Source organism: Prionailurus bengalensis, chromosome C2 (genome assembly GCF_016509475.1).
Source record: "Prionailurus bengalensis isolate Pbe53 chromosome C2, Fcat_Pben_1.1_paternal_pri, whole genome shotgun sequence".
NCBI classification, from domain to species: Eukaryota; Metazoa; Chordata; class Mammalia; order Carnivora; family Felidae; genus Prionailurus; species Prionailurus bengalensis.
This window is the reverse complement of record NC_057350.1, coordinates 28,968,711-28,995,105: the sequence shown is the minus strand read 5'-3', so window position 1 is coordinate 28,995,105 and position 26,395 is coordinate 28,968,711. Positions and strand designations below refer to the sequence as shown.

The 26,395-nt window shown below is 37.2% G+C and overlaps 1 protein-coding gene and 1 non-coding gene across 3 annotated transcripts in view; one reads left to right on the top strand and one right to left on the bottom strand.

The window, feature by feature from the left end:
* Positions 1–26,395, bottom strand: part of SAMSN1 (SAM domain, SH3 domain and nuclear localization signals 1) — a 139,511-nt gene that overhangs the window by 56,516 nt on the left and 56,600 nt on the right. The window lies entirely within an intron of this gene.
* On the top strand, positions 740–842 carry LOC122492461. Its single transcript, XR_006299648.1, has one exon. It is a non-coding gene; the product is annotated as a U6 spliceosomal RNA (small nuclear RNA).

The following is a 26,395-nucleotide window of genomic DNA, read 5'->3' as shown; positions in this document are numbered from 1 at the left end:
AATTATTTAGTTAAATCAGTAGTCATTATTATTTTGTAAATATTGTCTGTGGCTAACTCAAATTGTGTTTAGTGCTTTATGCTTAAATTTTTTGTCCATTTCTAGAGCTCATGATTACTTTCTTTTTTTTAATAGTTGATTCCCTATGTATAATTATTAATATATCCCAGATAAATGCCCCAACAAATCTATCAACTGATTAGTTTTGAATATTTAAATATAGACGTCATACTTATAATTTCAAATGCTCAAACATCTCAGGCTTATTTTTTTCTCTGTTCCAAAGGGGTCTGGTTATTCTCTAAGTATACATGACTAAGGCTGAAATGGAACTTCTCAATTCTCTCTTGATTTGGATACTCTGTGGCCTGAGTCTCACATCATCGTACTTGTCTATTTTCTCATTTGCTGAAACACACCTCCCAAATGGCAGTGTTCTAGGTCCTTGTAGATCCTTCACATGTGGATGCTATTTTGACCTAAAATTGAATTCCACCCTTATTTTTCCTTAGAATTTAGAAGGACTCTCCATTGTCCTCTAGCCTCCAGAGTTGTTACTGAAAAGTCTAATGCCATTGTGATTCCTGGTTTATTGCATATGGACTCCCTGTCTCTAACTGTATTTCCCCTTTATGCTTGGTATGTCCTAAAATCTCATATTATGTGCCTTGATATGGGTTATTTTTTCATCCCCTGTACTGTTCATTGAATGGTTCTTTCAAAATGGAAACACACATACTCGCTTCAGCAGCAAGTATACTGAAATTGGAACGATACAGAGAAGATTAGCACGGCCCCTTCACAAGGGTAATATGCAAACTCATGAAGCGTTTCAAAATGGAAACACACACCTTCTGGTCTGTGTTTGTTTAATAAATTCTTCATCTCTCTTTGTTCTCTCTTTCTGGTAATCTAATTAATCCAATGTTAGACATCCTGAATCGATATGCATATAATTCTTTTGTACTTCTCTGTTTCTACTTCTTTTTCTTTGTTTTGTTCTTTTTGTTGTTTTTTTTTACCTTCTAGGAAATTCCATTATTTTTTCTACTAACGATCTAATAAATATTTTTAGCTATAATATTTTATTTTGCCAGAGTTCATTCTGATTGTTCTTTTTATAACATTCTGTTCTTTTTTATTTTTAATACCGCAGTAAAAATTAATGAAATCAACTGTCATTCAACCATATGGATAATCTTAAAAATATAATATTAAATGAAAAGAAAACATTCCCAAAGGAATTACATATAGTATGATTGTCTTTAACACACACACACACACACACACACACTTTAAAAAAAAGGAAAGAGTAAGGAACACAGCCCTGAGTATAATGATTCACTCAGGGTAAGAGTGCAGCATAGACAGATACAGGTTATTTTCGAGGTCTCACCTCTTATTTCCTGGTTATATTTTAATAATAATATATTATTAAAACTAAAGAAAGTGGGTTTTGAAAAACATTCTGTTTTTAATCCTTGATTAGGTAGTAAAACGTATTGGGTAAGAGGGTGCACCTTTGAACACAGTAGGCTACCTCATTTCAAATCCTGGTTCTACCTTTAGTAGGATGTCTTTGGAAAGTTCCTTGGCCTCTCTATAAAATGGACTTGGCAGTATTGCATACCTCATAGAGAATACTGTGACCATTATGTTAGACATTATTATAAACTTAGTACAACTAAGCATCTGGCATGTACTAGACACTGAGAACTAAATACATACATGAAATATGTTCTTTTTCTGAGGTCATTAATTGTCATTAGTTGTTTCCCTTCTGTCCCTTTCTTTATCTTGGTCTCTCTCTGACTTCTTTCTTCTGTCTGCTTTGATCTCTGTCTTTCATCTCTGAGGCGCTCTTTAAATGTCTAGCTAGCTACCTTTGGCTGTCAGTACATCACTAAGAGCATGGTATGAAAATCCTTATTGCCTCTGTAAATGGGTGGGCTTATGAGGTGACTGGGCAGTGAGGAAGTTTTTTCAGCAGAAGACCCCCAGATGGCAGTTTCTGGAATTCTATTCTCCGAGAGCATTCAGGTTTGGCAGGTAATAATCATTCTGTGTCCTGGAAGGGCTGTGGGGGAGAGGGAGGAGCTTTCCTGCAGTTCTCAAAGGCTGCAGCTTTTCGCTGCAGCTTTTGGGGCTCTTTGGTGTATGCTGCCTCACTGCGCTGAAGCATCCTTTTCTGCAGGTCCTGAGACTGACACTTGCTCCAGTCCTCCATTCACTTGTTATGGTCCCAAACTCTAGCTGGCATCTCTCCTCACATCTTTTTACCGAGTGTATTTGTTGGTGTGGATTTTCATCTTTCTGATAAACGTATGGAGATAATATACTACATTTAGGCAAAGTCCAGTTGTGCCAACTCTGTTCCTTCACATCTTTATCACCTCTGACTCTCTTCTTTCATTCTGTCCTTTAAAACATTTGCATCTTGGGGCACCTGAGTGGCTCATTCGGTTACGCATCTGACCTGATTTCAAGTCAGGTCATGATCTCACAGTCCTGAGAGATCCTCTCATTAAGCCCTTCATTGAGCCCCATGTCAGGCCCTGTGCTGGGCATGGAATCTGCTTAAGATTCTTTCTCTCCCTCTCCCTTCCTCCCCTCACCCATCTCGAAAGAAAGGAAGAAAGAAAGAAGGGGAAAGAAAGAAAGAAGAAAGAAAGAAAAAGAAAGAAAGAAGAAAGGAAGGAAGAAAGAAAGAAAGAAAAAAAAGAAAGAAAAAAGAAAGATTTGAGTCTCTTTATCTTATTTGCCACGATCCTAATTATATGGAACATACATCTAATTACAAAAAACCAGTCCCTGTCACTACTACTCCTACCTTACGAATTCTAAGGTATACATAGGACATGGCTACTGGTATGACATGGTAGGAAGAAGCCAGGCCACAAACAGGAAGCTTTTCCATGTCAAGTCCACTCTCACATTTAAGTATTTGTGCTCTCTAGACATTTTCAGATTCTTTTCATAAGCGCAGACATACAGTATCTTATGAAATAGTTTGCCTTTTAATTCTTTATAGACAGTATAAAACAATAATAAAAAAACTTATATTTCATTAAAAAAAATCTTCAAAGTAATTTTTAAACTAAGACTATAATTCAGTATCACCTGAATCATATCTCATTAGGCCGAAAGGAAATTCCGACCAAAAACCGACCAAATTGAACTAACTTTGCACAAAAGTGTTTTCTAATGAACTTTTATCTGAACACTGTACACATCACATGTGCTGTTAAAATCCCCTGCTTAATTCGTACTTCTTTCCCCAGAAGTACAAGAGGAAGGTAGACTGTGCTGATCAATAGACCATGATTTCCTGTCTTCACCTACTGAAGAAAAATGCAATTAATAAAATATTGCTGAAGAGATATATATGAGTTCCTTTCCTCAGAAAACCTATTTTTAAACTGGAAGAACGAAGTCATTTCTATTTCCTTTCTCTCTTCACTCATCAGAAAAATTTACAGCCAATTCAAGAGTTACCAGACTGTTTTTCAGACCTTACCATTTGAATCTGCACTAAAACTGTAAAGCTGTAGGAGATAGTAATTGTATACCTTATCTATTTAAATAATTAAAATCCTTTATGTGATCTTCATTCCCTCAACTTCGGCTACAGTGCAACATGAAATACTTTAATTGCATGTCAGTTTAATTATGAAAGAAAAAATAGAATGTGATTGCAGTGGATGTTTTTAATATAAAAATGTTTACACGGCAAAACCAAGTTTCATAGTGTCATATATATACTTATACACACATCACATACATTTGCATATACGTGTATATATGTGTGTATATATACGTGGTATATATGTATGTGTGAATGTGTGTGTGTGTGTTCATTTGGATGAAATTCCTTCTTTTCTTCTTAATACAAAGGGTAATGGGAGAGCTTCTTAGGAGATCAAGTACATTGTAAATAGATACACATTGCTTTCCATGACCCAACCCACATAAAGTAAGGTTTCCATGTAAGGTGTGAAGCCACAGTGAGGCACGGCTCTTCAGAAACCCCCCTGTATTCTAATTTTAAAGCCTCTGAATTTGTCATTTCTAGGAAAGGAAAGATCAGGTGATCATTTACAGGATTTTACAAGTATGTTACCCACAGCTCAATTCTATTTTCCTTTCAATCAAGAAAATTTTCCACAACTTTTAGGCTATACTTTTGAGAAACGAAAGAAAAGTCTGGTTTCCTTGTCGATCAGTAGTATTTGGTAAGCCAAAGAGCCAAGTTAATATCTGGGCCCAGTAGCCAGAGAAAACTGACAGATGAACTAGAAACTAATATCTGGTTGGAGAGAAAATTGGATTCCCTGTTTATTTTTAATGGCACAGAATTCCAACCACCCAAAGTGGTCCCTACAATAAACATTCTGGTGACTAGTCCTCTGTTGAGCAAGCCTGCCTTGGGGTCTGATTTTCCTCATACCACCCATCCTTGGGGGCCCTGTGGTGTGATGAGAACATAAGCCATTTAAGTTTTTTTAGTGTTTATTTTTAAGAGAGAGAGAGAAACAGAGTGTGAACAGGCGAGGGGTAGAGGGAGACACAAAATCTGTAGCAGTTTCCATACATGCTTGGAGCTGTCAGCAGAGGGCCTGATGTGGGGCTTGAACTCATAAACTGCGAGATTTTGACCTGAGCCAAAGTCGGACACTTAACCGACTGAGCCACTCAGGTGTCCTGAGAACATGTGAACTTTAGAGGACTGATGTAGGTCTGAACTCAGACAAGCTATATAAACTTGGGCCAAACCTTTGATCTCTCAAAGTTTCAATTTCTTCACTGGTAAAAGGGTAAAATAATATTTACTCTTAATATATATACATATAAATATGTATACAATTCCCGACACAAAGAAGGTCTTAACAAAGGCTACTTTCATTCTTTCTCCTTCAAGTACAAAGGTAGAAAAGCATGAGATTCTTAGGGATTCAAGCCCCACCCTCATTCTGGGATGTGGTCACAGTGTGTCCCAACTTCCTGGTAACATGTTCAACCTCTGATTTCCAAAGCCCGCGCATGATGTCCTCTCATTGTCACGTGTTATAATGATATTTGAGTATGCTGTTTATCCCCTGCCAACAACCAGGGGAAATTTCTACAGGGGAACTCACTTCTACTTTCACTTAGATTGGGGAATGAACATTTAACTGTGGATTTGCAAATGCAATTAAAACAAATTCCATACTCTTTACCATGACCAGAACATGGGAGTGTTACCCTGAACATCTATGGCCTTTGCCTATCTATGCCACTCTCCTCTCTTCTCTGACCTGGCCATATTTGTCTTCTCTCTGTGTTTGGACACCATTGAATTTGTTTGTTTGTTTGGTTGGTTGGTTACTTCAAAGGCAGAGGCTGGCACAGAGAGAAGCATAGGAAATGTTTGTTGGATGAATGACCAAACTAAACTCTACAGGTTTGCACAGGTTAGGGGCCACCTCCTTGGATTGACAAGTATCAGGATCAAAATCTCAGAATTCATACCCCTAAAAGGACTATGGCAGGCAGAATAATTGTTTAATTAGACATTATGAGAAAAACATCTTGCAAAAAATTTTGAAATATACAGACTATAAACCACTTTATAAAATACTTTCTCCTTTATGGAGAAACACATGAGATAGATATAGCAACATACCTCCTAATGATGATAACGATCTATTGTTGATTTATATAACATCCTTTCCTAAAGTTTGAGCACCTTTTAACATAAATTATCTTACCTAAACAGCTTTCCTATGAAGTACTTATCCTGTTTTTATGCATATGGGAAACTGGTTATTTGAATTTCCTCTTCTATCAACTCAACCTCTGATTCCAGAACTTCTAATTCTGAGTTGATGGGCTTTCCTAAAAAACATTCATTGAAATGAAATATCTCCTTACAAGCTGTTGAAAGAAATTATATTGGTCCCATCTCCACTAAAATCTTGGCCCTCGAATTCTCTGAATATTACAGCTTGACTTATCCACTCATCCTGTGGAGATGCTTCTTTCAAAAACTAACACTTCTCCTTTGAAAGAGAAAAGAAACTTTCTTTACATGATAAATATTTAGAGGAAAAATGTGGATGTTGTCTCTAGTCCCTAGTGCAATCAGTAAGTATGTCATATGGTTCATGCAAAGCCAACTTCTTTCTATCAACCAGCAAAGGTCCTATCCACTTCTGAATATCAGTAGGTGAACAGAAACTACACAGTACCACCTCAAGAAGGTACTAGTTGGGAAACTGTAGACATCTGTCGCTGGTCTTTAAGTCATTGCAGCTTTGGCCACCATCTTGGAAAACCTTAATATACTTTAAGGCCTTTCCTGTGACTGACTCTTGCACTGGTGAGGAGAACTTGGTATAATCCCTCTACCTATTAGGTAGACAGAAAGAAGACTGAGTGGGATTTGAATCCCTCACAGACATAAGATGTTGTTTTTGTTATTCTCTTACCATTCTTATATTCTAAGATGTTGAGGACAGCCCCTCCTATTTATTTGTTTAAAAAGTATTTATTGAATGACTACCGTGGGCTTGGCATTCTGCCAGATGGGAAGGCCTGGGCACTGCCTTAGAATTTACAGTTTAGTGGGACGACAGGCAGACCAAGAGACAATGAGAATCCATTGTAGCACATTCTGTATGTGTGCAAGTTGCAATGTGTGGAGAAAAAAATTGAGAAAAATATTGCTAATTTGTGTGGAGAAGTAGGGAAAAAATTCACCAAGAAAGCAATGCTTGAGGTAATAGTGAGCCAAATAGGAATTTTCTGGGCAGACAAGGAAAAAAGAAACATGCTAGCAACGATAAGAGTATATGATAAGATCAGAGGCATGAGAGTGTTTATCCTAGAGTGGACATAAGGAGTAATTTCTTACAGCCAGTGTGTATGGTAAACAAAGAGAAAGACAGATGATGGGGCTGGAAGATGGTTTAAAGCCAGACCATGAATGGTTTGGAGGACATGTGTTATGAGTTGAATTGTATCTTCCCCCAACAAGCTACATTATAATCTACACCCCCAGTACCTCAACATGTGACCTTATTTGGAAATGGGGTTGCTGCAGATATAGCTGGTTAATCTGAAAACTGGAATAGGGTAAGCTCTTAGTCCAATATGGCCAGTGTCCTTAAAAGAAGAGGGAGATGTGGACACACACATGCACAGAGCAAAGACTAAGTAGAAACACACACACACACACACACACACACACACACACACGATGGCCATGTGAAAATGAAGGCAGAAATTGGAGTTATTCTGCCACAAGCCAGGGAACACCTGGGGTACAAGAGGCTAGAAGAGTCAAGGAAGAATTCTCCTTTTCTTCTTCTTTTTGCTTAAGTTTACTTATTTATTTTGAAAGAGAGAGAAAGTGGGAGGGGGCAGAGAGAGAGGAAGAGAGAGAGAGACAGACAGAGACAGAGAGAGAGAGAATCCCAAGCAGGCTCTGGTTCTGTCAGTGAAAAGACCCACGTGGGACTCAATTTCATAAACTGTGAGATCATGACCTGAGTTGAAATCAGGAGTTGGATGCTTAACCCGCTGAGTCCCCCAGATGCCCCAGAAGAATCCTTTTCTAAAAGCTTCAGAGACAGCATGGCTGTGTCAACACCTTGATTTGTGGCTTCTAACCTCCAGAACGGTGAGACAGTAAAATATCTATGTTTTAAGCCACCCAGTTGGTGCTGCTTTATTATGGCAGCCTTGGAAACTAATACGCCATACTAAAGAGTATAGATTTTAATGTAATGAGAGGATACATTTGTATGGGGTGGGAATTACTGAAGAACTATTGCCAAAACAAGAGAGTGACCCAACCAGATGTGTGTTAGATAGAAAGCTCTGGCTGAAATGTGGAGCGTAGACTGGAGAAGAGGAATGGAGAAAATCTGCAAAATTTCCAAAGCTTCTTGACCACTATACTTAGGATTGCTTCATCTATGAAACAAACAAAAAGGATGGAGAAAAGGTCACTCATCTTCTCTTAGTTTGGTTCAAAATGTTACAGCGAAGCTCTCCTCTCTGTATAATGTTACCTGGATAAGGAAGTGGCACACTTTGAAATTCATCCTGCCAGACTACCTTGTTTAGTGATGGGAAGGTCACAATGAAAAATGATAGTAGTACTAATATGATGATACAGACACTTTAAATGATTTTGATATTGATATTTTGATATTGATAAAAAATATAATTCAGTTGAAAATCTCATAACCATGGATGAATAAAATTAATTTTCCAGTAGCAAGCCATTTGAGTTCCCAGAATGGTTTTCTTTGATCTTTATCTTAATTGGACAAACTGATTTATATCCATATTTTGAAATGTCCATTCCTATGCAAGTAAAAACTTGTGAAGAAACATACACTAAGATCAATAATACTAGGGATGCTGGAGTACACCTGTTGTTTCTGTTAAGTGTATTTCCTAGAAATATTATGAATTGCAGTGATAATTGGCAAATTTGATACAAACACATGACTTTTTATTTTTATTTTTTAATTTTTTTAAATGTTTATTTATTTTTGAGACAGAGAGAGACAGAGAATGAACAGGGGAGGGTCAGAGAGAGAGGGAGACACAGAATCTGAAGCAGACTCCAGGCTCTGAGCTGTCAGCACAGAGCCTGACGCGGGGCTTGAACTCACGGACCGTGAGATCATGACCTGAGCCGAAGTCGGACACTTAACCGACTGAGCCACCCAGGCGCCCCAACAAATGACTTTTTAATTGGAGTAGGTGGCATTCAAACCTCTGACACTTCTAAGGCTATATACCCTTTAGCTATTTCTAATCTTAAATGGTTTAAATAGATCCTATTATAAATACAGAAGGTTTGAGTATGTTTTCAGTATTTCAAGCAATGTAAATGCACACACACACACACACACACGCACACACACACACTTTACAAGTGATACATCTTTACCACAGGGATAGAATTCACTAGAGAGCAAGAAGACACTGTTAAGGCATTCTGATTCACGTTCTGCCATTTCATCATAATCTCCTGAGACACATCATGTTGTACTTTCATATATGAGTAAATAATTTGATGAATATAAAACATGTCTCAATAACTTTCATGTACTGAATATGATCATTGGTGTCACAGAAATATTAATTTTGGGGTGCATGGCTGGCTTAGTTGGTATAGCATGTGACTCTTGATCTTGGGGTTGTTGAGTTCAAGCCCCACATTGGGTGTGGAGCTTACTTAAAAATATATATATTAATTTCATAGCATAACCAAACATGTAAAGTACATATGTTTCTGATTGTATTATATTGAAGGAGCAATTTAACATGACTTCCCTTTGTTTTAAACACGAAGTACATAGTATGATAAATTTAAAAATCACAAGATTGTTAAATTAAGACTCTTCCTAAATAAACATAGAACACTTGTGTATGCAACTTAGTATTCGGATGTCTTGAACACTGACATATAAAATTATAATATTCCCTTGGGAAAGTTAAGGCTCAGAAAGATGAAGAGCCTTAAGTTAAGGAAACAGAGATAGCTAATGGCAGCAGTGATCTAGAGCCTGAGTCTTTTCACTTGTGGGACAAATATAGTGCTGTGCCGTTGCCACACGTCTTCTTCTTCAGTGATAAGCTGTGGGTACACAAACAACAGGGGGTTCTGTACCTAGTGATTCCTACAAAATTACTTTTTAGAGAAGTTGGAAGCCTTAATCAGTATTGCGTGATAGTTTCTTATTCTGTAAAACACATTTCTTCCAAGGAAAAACAGATCTAGAATATCTGCAAGGGGCTGTGGATAAAAGTGGTAACCTCTCTGTAATTAATATTTGTGGCAGTACCAGTAGTGGTTGAAATTCCTAAATAGGGAAAGGCTGAGCAAGTGATACAGGCACAATTAAGAATGGAAGTGAAAGTAAACAAAAAATACCCTGTATCTATATGGGGTGGTCACGTTAGATACATTTACCCACTGGTATTCATTCATTTTTTTCGTTCCTTTCTCCAAATACATTTTTTAGTGCTTACTATGTACCTAGCACTAGAGAATATCTCCATTAAAGAAAAAAAATGTTTCATTTGCATATGTTACCTGGACTTCAGGAGGAAGAAAATTACTATTTCTGAACCCATGCATTTGCTTTTAAATCAGATAATCTAAAAAGAATTTAGATGCCTCTAAAACACTGACTTGAAAGAAGAGTTATATGGATATATAGACAGAGAAATATTGTTTATAAGTTAAAAAGCCACAATGCCCCATACTCACATATTCAGTCTAATTTGTTATTAAAGTACAGAAGAGACAAGAAGAGTGATGTCTTGGAAGAATAAAATGAGCAAATATTTACCGATACCCAGCTATAGGTCACTGTATCTCATTTAATCTTAACAACTGTTAAGATTATATTATATTATATTATATTATATTATATTATATTATATTATATTATTATAAACTGTTATTATCTCTTCACTTATAAAGAGGAACCTGAGGCACAAAACAGCTAACTCACCTAAAGTCAAAAGGCTAACAAGGAGTAGAGATTTGAACGCAGGCATGACTGACTCCACTGACCTACAGAGCCAAACCCTTTATGCAAAATAAAACTCGAAGCAAATTAAGGGAGAACATTGCCCGCCAAAAGCAACACCTCTCATTTCTTTGGTAGTTAGCTGTGCATATAGAACTTGGTTTTATAACTACAGAATGGGCCACCTCCTCACCTTTGTCCTCTGTCCCTTCTGGTCTATTTCCTTTCCCTACTTTCTATTTTGCACTTCTTTTCCTGGGCCTTGCTACACTACCCCTTCCTCCTAAGACCCCAGTGGAGTATTTTTCAGGATCAGTTACAGAAGGAAATTGAAGGCAGAGCACGGTAAGCTCAAAATCGAGCCAGGCGAAGTGGAAGAAGCACAAACTCACCATTTGGCGCGCAGGCTTCCAAGGGATTTAAATGCAACTGGAGACATTACTGAAATTGAGCAGAAGTGAGGGGAGAAAAACAGAAGGGATGCACCACGAGGCATGGAAAGCTAACAAGAAAACACATTTTACTCTATGTGTATCCTACAGAAGTCTTCAAAGTATCCCCAACTATTGACCCTCTATTGACCATATTGACATTTACACCAGCAGCCATACTGAGAAATTTAGAGACAGTATTAAAGTTCAAAAGCAAGTAAAGAGCTCAACAAAATGTCCCATTTACCCCTAAATTTATAATTTCCACAATGGTGTTGAGAGGCAGCTTTCTAAAATATGCGTTTGTTCCATTTTAACATTGGTTCTTGGGGTTTGGGGTAACCATCTATATGCCAGGCAGAGAGCTAAATAAGCACCTTCACATAAAATATCTCTTACCATTTTAGCAATAAGTCTGGGATAAGGGCTATATTTTGCCCACCATGCAGAAGAAGCAACCAGGGAATAGACAGTAATGTGACTGTGTATGCCATGGATTCCAAATTTAACCTCAGGATTCCTTCCATTAATGTCTAATGCCTTCCCCTTATCCCATGCTATAAAACTTCTAAGTACAAGGGTAGCCACGCTAAAAATGCAAAAATTTTCTATGGATACTAGGGGTTTAATAAATATTGATGATTGGCTTATGTGTTTAATTTCAAAAGGCAAGCCATTGTAGCATGTCTCCCTGTCAGTGGGGTGGGAAGTGAGGCATATGTCTAGACAACGGAAAGAACGGAGACATACCATAATTTATTCACTTCCAATTACATATGCGCAGACTGACTTTTTAATTAGTCTTATTTTTGTTACTGATAAAGATATAACCTAGCTGTTCTAATAATTTTCCCAGTTACAAAGGTCAGACTATTGCTTTGGTTGACAACTCGTTGGCAGCAACCACATTTGCACTGCGGTTCCTTTGGTTGACTTTAAATTCAATTGTATTTTAGTCAAAGGAGACTTTTCTCCACTTTCATCAGAACTGAATTAATGCACAATAAATACAGCCATCAAATTTACTAATTGTGGTGAATATGGATATTCAAGGGGTGCAGACTGTCAGGAAAAGCACATTACAGAAGCTAAGTACTCAGTTTCAAAAAGCCTTTTAACATAAATATTTCAAAATCATCAGTTTTGTTACCATTTAACACCAATGATTCTCATTTCCCACAACCTATTCTGACATTTAAAGGAACATTATAAAAAAAGAAAAACCCTATTGAATCATATACGACTACCATCATATAATGCCACTTATAATTTACGGGCTTGGAATAAAGATAAAGACAGAAGAAGGTTGGCCATGGTGAATCAAAGACAACTTTTTTCACGTTTCTTTTTGAGTTATGTTAATGTTATCTGATGTAAAGAAACACATAATCACATATACATACACACACTGCCTCGATATCCCTTCCAAACCCATCGGCTTGGTTCAAACATTTTAGGATTTAGGGATTATGACCAAATGAGATTGGAAATACTTACTAAAGTAAGTGGGTTGCATAATAATACGGGACATTTTCTTTAATCCTCTGACAGGAGATGACTTTTGCTCCTCAGTGATTGGGTAGAATTTTGTGTTAGGGGCCTTAGGTCATACAGAAGTGTTGGGAGAGAGTTCCATGACTACTAGAACCATAGGAAGGCAACTCACTAAAACATCCATATGAAGGAGGAGTTGGCAGAAAAGAGGATTGAGAAAGGCTACATAGAAAAGAGGCACCCCATAAATTGAAGAAAGTCACAAAAATGACTTGGGCAAATGGTTTTTAATCCAACTTGGATGTTAAGCTCAAAAGAACAGAGCAATGATCCAATTAAGAAAATCAGATTCTACTTACAAAGTTACTAAGGAAAATTATGATTATGTCATAATCAAAGAGTTATTTATATTCAAAAGCATTTTGTAAAATCTGGAAGATGTATGGTAAGTGGTCTGGCAGTTTGTTATATCCTTTATCTGGGGACTTTTCTGCTCTGTGATTTATCAAAAGCCCCAAACACTCTCTGACGGGTTTTAACCAAGTCAGTTTGGAAAGCACAAAACTACTTCTGGGGATTTATCAGGTGTACCCATTGAGGCTCTGTATACTTTCATGCAGGGTGATCATAAGGGCTTTGAGTACTGAGAGTTCCCAAGGGCTGCCTGGTGCATTATGTTCCTGTGTTCTGAGCATGAGGTCCACAAGATGATATGACTATCTTATAGGAATGGGATTCAGAAGACTTTGACTGAATGTTCAGCTTGGCCCTGGAACAGAACTTGGGTAGAAGTTCCTTAATCCACAGAGCCCTATTGACTCTTTCAGAAAATTGAATTATCTACTTTATATAAATACATATATATTTTTTTTCAAAAATACTTTCTGGAGAAGTGAAGATTAAATTGGAAAATCAGGGAATCATGAATGGTTTTCTTCTACTCAGAGGTGATTCTCAAACTTTGGTGAGCATAACAGTATCGCCTATGGAGCTTATTAAAGAATGTCCATCCTAGATATTCTAATTCAGTAAGTCTGGCATAGGTAGACCTTAGTAACGAATGCCTTAGGTGATTCTGATGCCTTTGGTTCATGGAACCACACATTCAGAAACAGTTTTAGAACACAGTATTCTAGCAAAACTGTGAAATAGATATTGTATTTGGAATTATCAGATGTGCTGCAATTCTTTCTTCCAATGTCATTTCTCTCCTTCAAACCTTCAGGTTTCCAAGAGTTTCTGATTCTCATCTAGGATGAGCTCTGTAAGTCCCTCTCAAAAATGAAACTATACCAACCTTTCAGATCCAAGCAGCATTGAGTTCTAGTAAGTGTGCAATGACAAGATACTCAAGTTAGAACACTACACTTTGCCTAATTATTTAAAATTGGGTAATAGGTTTTCACCATTTTAACTTTTAAAATGTAAGGCTCTAAGTTTAGGAATATTTTCATGGGAATTAAGTCCTATCCCCAAGATAATGGCTTAATGTAATCTTCAACTGCTATTTATTCCTTCACAAAGTTGATTCATAAATATTTATCCCTGAAAGATCCCTTACTGGTTACCTAGTCTTATCCATTTATTTTACAGCTAAGGAAATTATAACCTATATTATCTGGCTTGTCCTCCAACTCAGAATCTTTGTTCTTCGCAAATGAAGAAGTTTCCCACCTAAGAGAAACCTAATTGAGAACTAAGTCTACACTTAGAAAAATTTCCCCACTGAGTCACGCTTTGCAAGCCAGCGTCGAAAAAGGAACCCAGGGCCTTAAATTATAGTAACAATTTCTTCATATAAATAGGATGCAGGATATTTAGGTTAACTTCCTTCAGAGTATTTAATTCATGGAATGAAAAGGCAAGATCATTGATTCATCTCACAAAGAAATACACTACTCCAACAAAACGAAATTACTCAGAACTCTTTTGACTTCAAGTACTGAAAACGTAGCATTAAAAAGCATTAAAAAGTTACTTTTTGTGAAAAGAGACTATCTGCCACATCCCATAGTAAAATCTCAATACCTTTTGGGTAATTGCTGCTTTGAGTATGCCCCCATTTTCCTTCCACATGTACAGAAAATTTAGAGCTGATGATATTTTTAATCTTAATCCTCATCTGCTGTTATTATAGATTATTTCTGCACTTTTCAAAATGTGTCCTGTTAACCCAGGGCCACACAGCTAGCAAAACTCCCTGGAACTCATGCCTCTAATTCTCTTCTTCAATCCTGTAAAGCTTTGAAAGATATTGATTCTGCAGATGTACAAAAATTAACTTATCAAAAAATAGCACGCATAAAATGGGAACAGGCCAAAGAAACCCTAAGAATATTGTTTTAACTGGAAGTTGTACCATTAACTGTTACAACTTACTGTATTCCTGTTATGGCTTTTTGCGATATATTTATCATTGTGTGGGAGCAGTTTAATCTACTCCATACAGAGAGCAGTAGGAGCTCTCAGGGGCTTCAAAATATGATGGCTCTCACCACAAACAACTAATCTAAATTTCTTGCAGGTGGCAGGTCTAACTTTTTTTTTCTAAAAGGAAATAACCCTTCTCTAAAAGTCAAATTTGTTTTTAAAGCTGCGGTGTCTTTAACCACTTCTTTTTCCAGTTTTTCAGGTGACACCTTGTCATGACTTACGGTGGGTTGCATCAATCATTCTGGGTTCTTACAGAAAATATTTTGTGGTGGTGACTATCACATGCGAGAAACTAAGTGCCCTTTGTGGGTGACTGCGCAGGTACCTCTGATTTCTTGCCAAATCATTCAGAATGCCGCAAATCCATTAAATCTCTCCACAGGGAGGAAAAAATTCCCGCATCCTAGAGAGAGAATTTATGAGTTCCTTTCAATCACCACAAATGAAAGCCACCCTTAATATTCATTAGAGATTTTATGGTGGCAATATGCATTATCTATTCGTATGCCCCTCTGAAAGGCCAATTTCCCTTGAAACCTTGCATGGCTCCGAGCCACTCTTTGTGGAAACAATGGCCTATGTCCAAGTGGAATCAGGGGAAGCAAATGGATGACATTTCCTTATCCGTTGGTAATGATTCCATTAAGTCACTGTGGTGGCTCTGAGCTTCTAAGTTTTAAAAATTAAAGCACAGATTTGGAATGTGCAGTCATGTCACCGTGTCACTTCTCTGCTGTCATCTGTGACCATATGTCCTAAAATGAATGGAGCTTTTCGGTTTGCATCACAAAAAACGATTTTCAAAACCGATGTTTCTTTCCTCTGGAGAAAGGTGTGCACTAGGAATGTAAGTCTACACGCCTGAGAGCTTTTCATTAATCTCTTCTTCTTTCTACCACCAGAGTTCAAGCCACCGTCATCTTGCACCAATTTTCCCCTTCAATCGAGGTCTCGTCACTATGGAGAGTGATCTTTTAAAAATATAAACTTAAGCCCATATCTCACACCTTCAACAGCTAAGGAACAAACAAACAACAAAAACAGACCCTAAGCCATTGGCTTAAAACACTTCTTGTGTAGCTTCCCAATGTTTTTAAGGGACAGACAACAAAACTTAGGATAACCTATCAAACCATAAGTGACTCGTTCCTCAAACTTACCTTGTATCACATCTCCTTGCTCTCTCCCAGATGTTCTGACCATTATCTCATTCTCCCTAGCTTTGGCTAATTAACCTCCACTGTTTTCATCAGGTTTGAGTTCAGTCATCATTATCCCTGTAAGTTTTTCCTGACTCCTTGACTAGATCCAATCTGCTTCTTGTAGGCCTCCACAGAACCACAGAGCTCTCCTAGCTGTCATCAAAGGTCTAATTTCATCCTTATTTGTGTGATTATATCTTTGTTTGTCTCTTCTTGGACTGTGAGGTTCATAGTGCCTGTTTCTGCTCAACAGTTTATCTTCCCTAATGTAAATATTCCAAAACAATGTAAATATTCCAAAAACAAATTTGTTCAGTGAACGAGTAAATGACTTCTTGAACTTCATTCATTTTCTGCCCTGGCTGAAAATCCCTTTTTACGAATGAGATGTGGGTTTCAGTTTGGGTTGGGCTTAAGATGAGCTTCAATAAGGCCATATTTCTAATCCAATTATTTATCAGCATAGTTATATTTAGTAGCTAGGAACCATGAGACCTTACACTGATCACAAAGATCTTACACTGAATGTTCATATGGGTTCTTAGAGTGAATTCAACCAGTTGCTTTACAACTTCCTAGGAAGGACAGAGAGCATCAATTTCTTGCCTTCATTTTTCATTCTCTTCTTTAAAAAAGGTGAGTTATGCCTGAGAGTTATAGTCTGACTGTGAAATAAATATCATAAAATGCATATGTGATATGGCTATGATAAATACAGGAAAGGAGCCTTGAAAGGCTAAAATAATTTTACATAAGTAACATGCTGCTAATACAGTGATAATTTGAGGAGTCCAGAAAGGGCAGTGGTCAGCCCAGCACATACACCTCCAGCCCCACCTTCTTTTTGTCTGCATGCTTCAGAGAATCACAAGCATGAAGATACTAGAGGAACCCCAGGAAGCTAAAAGCAGAGCCTCACCCTACACATACTGTGTATATTTGAGCTAGGCAGTTCTGGCTTTCTTATCCCCAGGGAGAAAATCGGGCAAACTGTGTAAAAAAAATCTTAAAAATAAGTGAAAACTAGTAATGTACATTTAATACAACATTGTCTCATATGATATGATGTTGCAGGGAATTATTGATGGTGAGATGCTAATGCAAAGTACGTGTCTTAGTCATCTTTGTGGCCCCACAACCCAGCACAATACCAGATGTCTTAGACGTTATGTTGTGTTCGTTGAGTGAAGGATAATTATAAATGCAGAATTGTAAATTATAATTAAATAGTAATAATTTCCACTAAAAATAGTAGCCTTTCTTCATTAAGTTCCAACTGGGTATCAGGTACAGTTAAACACTTTATGGGCAATTCACAAAGAAATCTTCGTTATCTATTTAATAGATAAGAAACTGAAACTCAGAGAAATCAACTGGCTTAGTCACACAGTAGGCAGTGAGGCTACAATTTGAAGACCAACCTTATTTGGCTCCAACATTCATGGAATTTCTACTCTGTATCCTTCCCCTTTACAGGCATATTTATTTCCCTTTCTGCTGAAAAATAAAAACTACTTAAAGACAACTTAGTTGTAGGAAAAGTCTGGACTGAGACTTAGGAGGCTGATGTTTAGTATCTGCCATCATCTGCTGTGGAACCTCAGGTAATTCACTTAATCTTTCTTGTGCCTCAATGTCTCCATGTGTAAAATGGCAATAAAGTTTTGCCTAATTGATAGAGCGAGTATAAGATAAAATATGGGAAAAGTTATATTGTACCTTGAAGGCTGAGACTCTATTTATTAAGCTATTAAGCCCCTACCTTGAATTGACACTTTCACATGGATCATTTCATTTTTATACTGCAAGGTAGGAACTAATGTCTTCGTTTTTACAAATGACACAGGTAAGTTGCTAGCCTGGTCTCAAATGTTACAAAGCCATGATCTTTGCAGTAAACTTTTGATTCTTATAGATTTGAGCTTAAAATCCAGCTTTGCCACCTACTATTACATTGCACAAATTATTTAACCTCTTTGTGCTTCAGATTTTTATCATAAACATGGGGGTAATAACACCACCTTACTGAATCATGACACCAAGATAGCCTGTATAAAAGCTCCTGAAACACGTTCAAGTGCTAAGTCAACGGAAGCCATGATCATCATTATACTGACATGTCTGCATGGTCAGAACAAGATCTCAAGGCACACAGTACTCAAGGTGGCACTTAGTGCGTGTGTGTGCGTGTATGTGGTGGGTGATGGTGACTAAAGAGGATGTCTCACTCCAACCCGGCACTCTTTAACCCGCATAGCCCCTGCTTTTCTCCTCCCCTCTACAATCTTACTTAATCACCCACCCATTTTTCGAAGCAGAATTCAGTCCTCTGAAATTATATTCAAAAGGATATTTAGAAGCTGTTCTTTGTGAGTGGCAGAAGCCTTCTTGGCTTCTGAGAATGGAAATGTAGACATTTTGGTCCATGAAGAAGATTTCATGGCTATATCCCAAGGGAAGTCAATATTCGTATACACAGTTGCTGGTTCAGAACATGAGGGAGAAAGGAAGTAGCAGGGACAGAGGAAGTGCAGTTGGTCAGGAAAAATAAAAAACCAAAAACCAAAACCAAAACCTAAAATAGCTTATGTAAAAGAAAAAAAAAAATGGTAGAAATAAGGTCAGTAATGGTCATCCGAAGAGTGAGAAAAGAGCTGCTTTTAAAAAGCTGAGAGACGGGCACCTGGGTGGCTCAGTCTGTTAAGTGTCCTACTCTTGGTTTTGGCTCAGGTCATGATCTCACAGTTCATGAGTTCAAGCCCCACATTGGACTCTGCTGACATTCAGAACCTGCTTGGGATCCTCTCTCTCCCCCTCTCTTTGCCCCTCCCCTGCTCTCTCTCTCTCTCTCTCTCTCTCTGTCTCTTTAAAAATAAATAAATACTTAAAAACTGAGAACAAACTGAGGGTTGATGGGGGGTGGGAGGGTGGGTAGGGTGGGTGATGGGTATTGAGGAGGGCACCTTTTGGGATGAGCACTGGGTGTTGTATGGAAACCAATTTGACAATAAATTTCATATATTGAAAAAAAATAAATAAAAATAAATAAAGTAAAAAAAAAATTAAACACCCGAGAGAAAATCTACTCACTAATCTTTCTGTGTATAGAATTCATCATCCTCGGTGTGTCCTCATAGTCCCAAACATTGAACATAAAATTAAATAAGACCTTAAAAATAATTGTTAGTCCTCCCTCATTCTAAAGATGAGGGATTAAGCAAAGATGGAGATTAAGCAATCTGACTCACAGTGATTCTATTAAGTGACAGAGTTGAACTCACATGTGACTCTCCTGGCTTCAACCTGTGCTCCTTTGATGTGTAACATGGCCTCCAACACACCATGCTACACACTCAGAGTATGACTTCCGTCTTTAGCTTGCTTAGCAAAAGTTTGAGTTAAGTACTTCTTTCTCTTCCACAAAAGAAAATCCACCAACATTTAGAGTGCTTTCCAAGGCTCATTATATTATATACAATGTTCTAATAGTCAGGCTTTACTCTCAAAGGTTGATGTCCAGATTTAGTGATTTCTTTGTTCTTTTGAACCATGCAAAATAATCAGGCTCTAATTAAGAATGTTATTTAGGGGTGCCTGGGTGGCTCAGTTGGTTAAGCATCTGACTCTCGATTGTGGCTCAGGTCATGATCTCACAGTTGATGAGATCAAGCCCCCCAGTGGGTTCTGCACTGACAGCATGAAGTCTGCTTGGGATACTCTCTCTCTCTCTCTCTCTCTCAGCCCCTCCCTCTCCTCTCTGTATCAAAATAAATGAGTAAACTTAAAAAAAAAAAGAAAAGAAGGGCATTTAGGTCTCCCAAGGCCAGTGAGTATCGTTGGATCCTCTCTTCAGATTGATGCTCTTTGTCCTCCTTCCATTTGAAGATCCAGTGAAACAAATTTCAACTTTCTTGTGGAAACCAAAATGTAGTTATAATTGACCATCGTGTATCCCCTTCCATTATCACAGGAGCCATTTCAAACGACAAATATTTTATGATGACTTTAAAAAGATTTTCTTGTGAGGAGTACGAATCAACTTTCTCCCTAATTTGAGGCATTTGATAAACAAGCACACAGTGAAAACAAAAACAAAAACCAAGAGAAAAGTGGGGGGAAATCTTAGGGTGATACATGAAGGAGAAGGATTCTTTGCTTCTGTAACAGTTTTAGAACTAGATCACATGTCTCTTATTCTCACTGATATGCATGAGATTTGTGTAACCGGGAAAAGCCATACACCAACCCAAATAATTAGGCTGGTTTTCATTCTACCTTGTTCTGCCTCAAAAGTCTAACTTAGTGATATCACTGGTTACCCTGGACTTGTAGAATACTACTTCACACAGAGCAATTACATTTTCTCATTTAATATTTTTTGTTATACACAATTTTATTAGAAAAGACATTCAAAAATTTTATACACACTTACAACTTACTTCCCTCAAACTCAACCTAAAACATTTCCATTAACCTGATACCTTGTACTGTTACAATGTCTCATGATTTGTTTCTTCTATAATCTCTTTTTTTATTAATGGAAAATTTGTTTACATGTCTCACAAGTTCTTTTCCTGGATTGTTTTATATACAATTACTGCAGTGTGTTTTCCATCCTAGTGTATTTTCACACCAAGGATTGTGTGATTCTGTTCCTTTTTAACTTTTCCTTTTAACCCATAAACTCTCATTATAACTATGAAATAGTAGATTGGCTACCCCACATACACACTTCTAAGCTCATACATTCATAGCCTCATGAGGCACTTAACGAGAATTTGCTAACGAGTGAATGAATCGATGAATGAAGGAAAAAACAAATCAATAAGCTGTTACAGCATCTCCTAGTTTTCACATTCTTCTCTTGGGTAAATGTTAATTCTCCTGCCACCAAACATCATATTGGCTACAGTTAAAAATTTGTCATGTAAAATATTTGTCATTAACTAATTTATTCTTGTTTATTTAGGCTTTTAAAATTATTTTTAGAATCTCAATGCTCAGGTTCATCAATTTCAGTGCAGAGTATAGTAAATATAGATATCTTTTGGTATTTTGGTATCACATTTTTCTATTTTTCCTTTTGATTTTCTCAGTACAGATTATTTACTTTGCCTTCTCTTTCAAAATTGTCCAAATCTACTCATTGAATCATATTCTCTTTCCATACTACTGTAATTCCAATGTCAGCAGATAAAAGTTAAATGGTTTTTGTTGTCACAGTTGAACACAGGGGCATGAAACTATGAGAAATTATGCATAGATGGTTCATAGCCCGCCTCCCTCTGGGTGGATTCGTGAGCAGTCTTCTTTGCCTGCGTTATTCAGTGGGACCACAGAGACTTTTTGGTAGGAGTCTCACATCACTAACGGACAAAGAAAATAATAGAATCTCTGAAATTAATGCTGCCTTTTTTTCCCCCTAAACCGTGTGTTTCCTTACTCTCTTTTTACTGGTCGTCTCAATCTTCATTCCTTTCCATATCGATATTTTTTTCTTCAAAGTGTACACCATGGATTCTTACTTATCCATCAACACTTCTAAACTTCCATACTATTCATCAAATAGGTAGAGAAGAAAGGAAGGACTAAATGGGGAAACAGTATAAATAAAGCTAGGAAGATGGAGAAAAATCAGTCTTTGGCAAAAGGGTGGTATCACCTTGTTGATAGCAGAGTATGTGTGTGAAAGAGATTTGTGGGGTTCTAGTTAAGGCAGATTAGGTGAATGAGTTTGCATTTAATCCTGTAGGTGTTGAGAAGATATTTAAAGGTTTGTGAGGGGTGCAGTAACATTAGATTTGAGCTTTAGAATCGTTAATCAGGTAGTCAAGTAAATTGATCTGGTAGATTAGACTGGTAGTGACGTGTCATTTTGATTGAAGGAAGTAGACTCTGGTCAGAGAGACTGGGAGAGATTGCCAAGGCTGAGAAAAGAGAAATTAGACACGCAAAAATAGCATATACTGGTCACTTTTCTCTTACAGATCAGTTTTCTTGGTCAGTATAAAAACTCTTATACCAACTTAGCAGTGGGTCTGTGGGTCCCAAGATCATTTCCCCTTGTCAATAATTAGAGCATACATTACTTCCCATTTGAACGATTAATTGTAAGACATGTTGCTCCTTTACTTCTCGGCGAGCATCAGCAGACATCCTGTTCCTCTCGCTGAAACAGTTCCATAAAGAAATTTTCCATTATCCACACTTTCCCTTCTGGCACAGTTTTGACAGGTTCTCATAGTACTCCAAGAAGACCTCAGATCTCTACTCTTCTCGTCTTCTTCTTATGTACCTTAAGATGCTTTAAGTAGAACTCTGTTTATTTTCTCACCCTGAGATTCTGTATATAAACTTTACTCATTTTTCTTCGATCTTTATGCAATTCTCACTATTATTTTTCTATCCACACTGCACTTGAATGATCCTGTGCTCTGAGTCTCTGTTCTGTTCCTTCAGGCCTTTACTTTCCTCCTTCCTGAAAGAGCTTTTGCTATTATCACTTTTTAAATATATCATTCTATTTTATAAATATTTTGGAATATCAAGGGAGAAATGCATATCTGCTCCCCCTTTTCATGTCAAGATTACTTCCATTTCTTAATATTATAAAAATAATTTATCTCTCTTATAAATCTGAAAAATTATCCCAGATTTTGAAAAATACGTTTGCTATTATCATGACATCGTATGCAAGGAAGGCCTCACCTCCTCTGCAACACACAAATTTTCTTTCTTTCTTGCTCTTCTTCCCGACCAATTCTCTGACTCACTTCCCTCTTTTGTTAAGATTTTTCAAGCTCTTAGCATGCAGAGCTACGCTGTAAGTACCCTTCAATCACTCTTCTTGTAAATTGATTGTAAACACTTGGCTTCAAATATTATTTTTGGCTACCTTCACTATTACCTTTCTTAAAGCCATCTGAAACCCCTCTCTACACCACTCATCTTGGATATGAAAAAAAGAGCTCTGCGTCCTTAAGTAGTTTTTCTCTTCACACTTTTCTTGTGGAGTATACACTTTCATAAATCTGGCGTTACCCTTCTCAGTTTATATCAATTCCATAATCACATATCTTTCCCCACGCCCCAGATCCCACAGACCTTGCAAACAACTAAACTGTGCGTTAAATATCTGTGTATGTCTCGTTCCTCTCCTGTTGACTACTGTGAAAAGCCCTTCACAAATAATACATTTCCCTGTCTGGCTTCAGTTTGTTTATGGCATCTCAACTGAATAAAATGTTGCTTCTTTCCAAGTCTAGCACAAGCCTCTAGATTCTTTGGTTTGGGTATAAATATTATCGGCTATCAACTGAGTCCTGGCACCATTTTCTTTAATCTCCCCCAACAGCCTTGCATGATAGACATCAATAATCTTGGTTTACAAATGGGTGTTTTCAGCACACACAAATTCACTCAGAAGAAAGGGGATGAGCAGAGTTGGAAAGCAATGCACAGAACTGGAATTAGTGGGTTAAAGAGGGTAGAGAATTTGCCTAAGCTCACTCTGCAGGCGATGTCAGAACCGGTGTTAAACCCAGTTCTATCAGAACCAGCTTTGAGAGTATGAGCCCGCAGGGCTTAGTCGAGAATCAGACTAGGATGAATAAAAACTTTCTGCAAGACAAGTCAGTTTCAGGCCACCTGAAAACTCTGCTTTGATAATGGCATCAAATGAATCTACTATTGCTGAAATATTTGAAGTTAAGGGGAAACTAGCGTCTTTGTGGATTGGTTTATTTCCCTTGAAATGTGGGGGTTTGGCTCAGCTCCAGCATGTCTGTATATGTTGGTACATATTTTTTTTAAATATGGTCATACTTTTACCCTTTAAAATTGCAAAAATGTCACCTCTAACTACTTGTCATTGATGGTAACACTCATTTCAGAAGCAAAACTTTCCCTCAACACTATTTGCCTTCTGTACTTTCTATAGAATGAAAGTTAAAGTATAACCCAAGTAATAACCCTGCAATTACTACAGAAAAAAATACCAGCTATGCTAAAATGAAACTGGGTATTTTTCAGTTGGTATTATTATAGAATATATTGTAGAATATAAAAATAATAATTTGCACTCATCCAACTCCTTTCATTCTATGTCTCAAATCCCTGAGTGTAAGTGGTCTCATTAAGTTTACCAAACCAATTTAACTCTAACATGTTCTTGAACCCTTTCTCCAAATCCAGAGAGGTTTTCCTGTCACAAATGCTGAATGTTATCATCTGAAATTGTGTGTATTCTGTAGATATGTTTGACCTTCTGCAGATAAGACTCGTTTACTTAATCATTTAGGTATGAACTATAATAGACAAAACTACCAAAAAGAAAAGAAAAATGCTACTATGTATATATACTTAGATCTATACGCACATTCACAAACACATACGCATGATAACTGAGTTTATATATTTTGGATTAATATGAGAATAGTTCAAAGAATAAGGATAAATGTTCCATGTAGATCTATGGAAATAAAGTCTGTTGGTTTCTAAAACTCCATTTATTTAGTGAGGAAATGCTACTCAAGTATTTATTGAGTTCCCATAATACTCTAGGGATTAGAGAGCATACAAAGACAAGTATTATAGGAAATAAACAGATGCCCAACTAATTCTACCATAGAGTAGTACTCAGTAAGGTCCATGAAGACAGGGGGAGTGTATGTATTGTTTGGCTCTGTATTCCCTAGTGTCTAATATTGTGAACTGATACAAGTGATGCCAATATGTGTTTTAAAAATATATAATGAAGGAAAAATGCCTTTAAGTTCCCTAAAAAGTTCAAAGGAAGAAGCAATTATTTTTATATGGCACGACCCAGGTAGCATTTCTAAAGGACAAAGTAATCTGAGGGATAGGGTAATGGTTAACGGCAAGAATAGCACGCTAGGCAGAGGCTGATACATAAACACAAAGATAAAGAGGCAGGAAAGAGCGAGACAGTCATTAGGAAGAAGCAGATCATTCAGTTTGGCAGTCCAACACAAGTTTTCCATAAGGAAGCTTTAGATCAAGCTGAGAAGTTAGACTGAGGTCAGACTGCTAAAATCCAGAAATGCCAAGTTAAGGAATCCAGATGTTATTCTTGAAAGAAGCTCTGAATATTTGAATTTAGATTTTTATACACCAGCTTTGCTACTTGCCGAGTAGTCCTTATTCTTGATCCCGATTCTAAAGCTGTCAGGGGGAGTCTTCAGAAGTAGATCCTAATTATATTATCAGCTGCTCTCCGAGAAAGTGCTCCGGGAGGAAGCTTGCAAAGCCCAGAAGCCCCACAGGAGAAGATGAAGACTAAGGAATTGGGAGAGACATTCCTAAAAATAATTGATGTTGGACAGTTTTATCAGTTCTGAGTCTGCTATTAGACACCTGTAATATTTAATGTGGTACTTTGAACACAGATTACTTTAGCACTAGTCTGCAAAGACCTAACTTAATACACAACTCTTAAAAGAGGAAAAAGACTCCAAGCCTCTTCAGAGAGCGCTAATGCACCATGAAATACAGCCTCTAATGAGAGACTGATTCTTAAAGCCAAGTGGTGTAGAGTAGGGTTCCTGCATTCACAAAGTTGTTCCATTCACTCCCTACAAGCTCAAATGACCATGAACTGTAGAGAAATAAAGGTATATAACACGTGCCTTTAGTAACTTATAACCAAGGTGAAAAAAAATTGCTCTTAAGTGCTAGAATATTTGTACTATTTAATTTCAGTTTCCTAATTACCTCATGAATTTAATATTACTACTTCCATTTTACAGTTGATACAATTAAGATGAACATGTTTTAATATTTTGCCTAAGCTAAACAAATAGAAGAGCTTGGATCCAAACCCAAATTTCTGTAACTCCAGAGTCCACACTCTTTCTCTTGTACCATATAGCCTTAGGGCCTAGTTCAGTAGATGGGAAACACTATTATTAGCTAAAAGCAGGATCCTCAGTGTATGATTGATCTTGGTTCCACTTTTGTTGGCTCTGTGACACTGTACCTATTGCTATCTTTTTGTGTCTCATTTGTCTCAATTATAAAATGGGGGAATTAGCATTAAAATAACATTCCCTACCTTACAGGATTGTTGTGAGATTTAAATAAAAGAATGAAGGGCTTAGGGGAATGGCAGGCACATAGAAAATGCTCATTTAAATTAGCTATTATTTGTCACAGAAACTTCATGACCACAGCAGTGATGTAGACAATTCAATCCACACCTTCTTGAGCTGAATCAACATCCAAAGTTTTCTTTCAACTAAAAAAAATTATCTCAAAACTATTGTGCAGTAGTTTATTT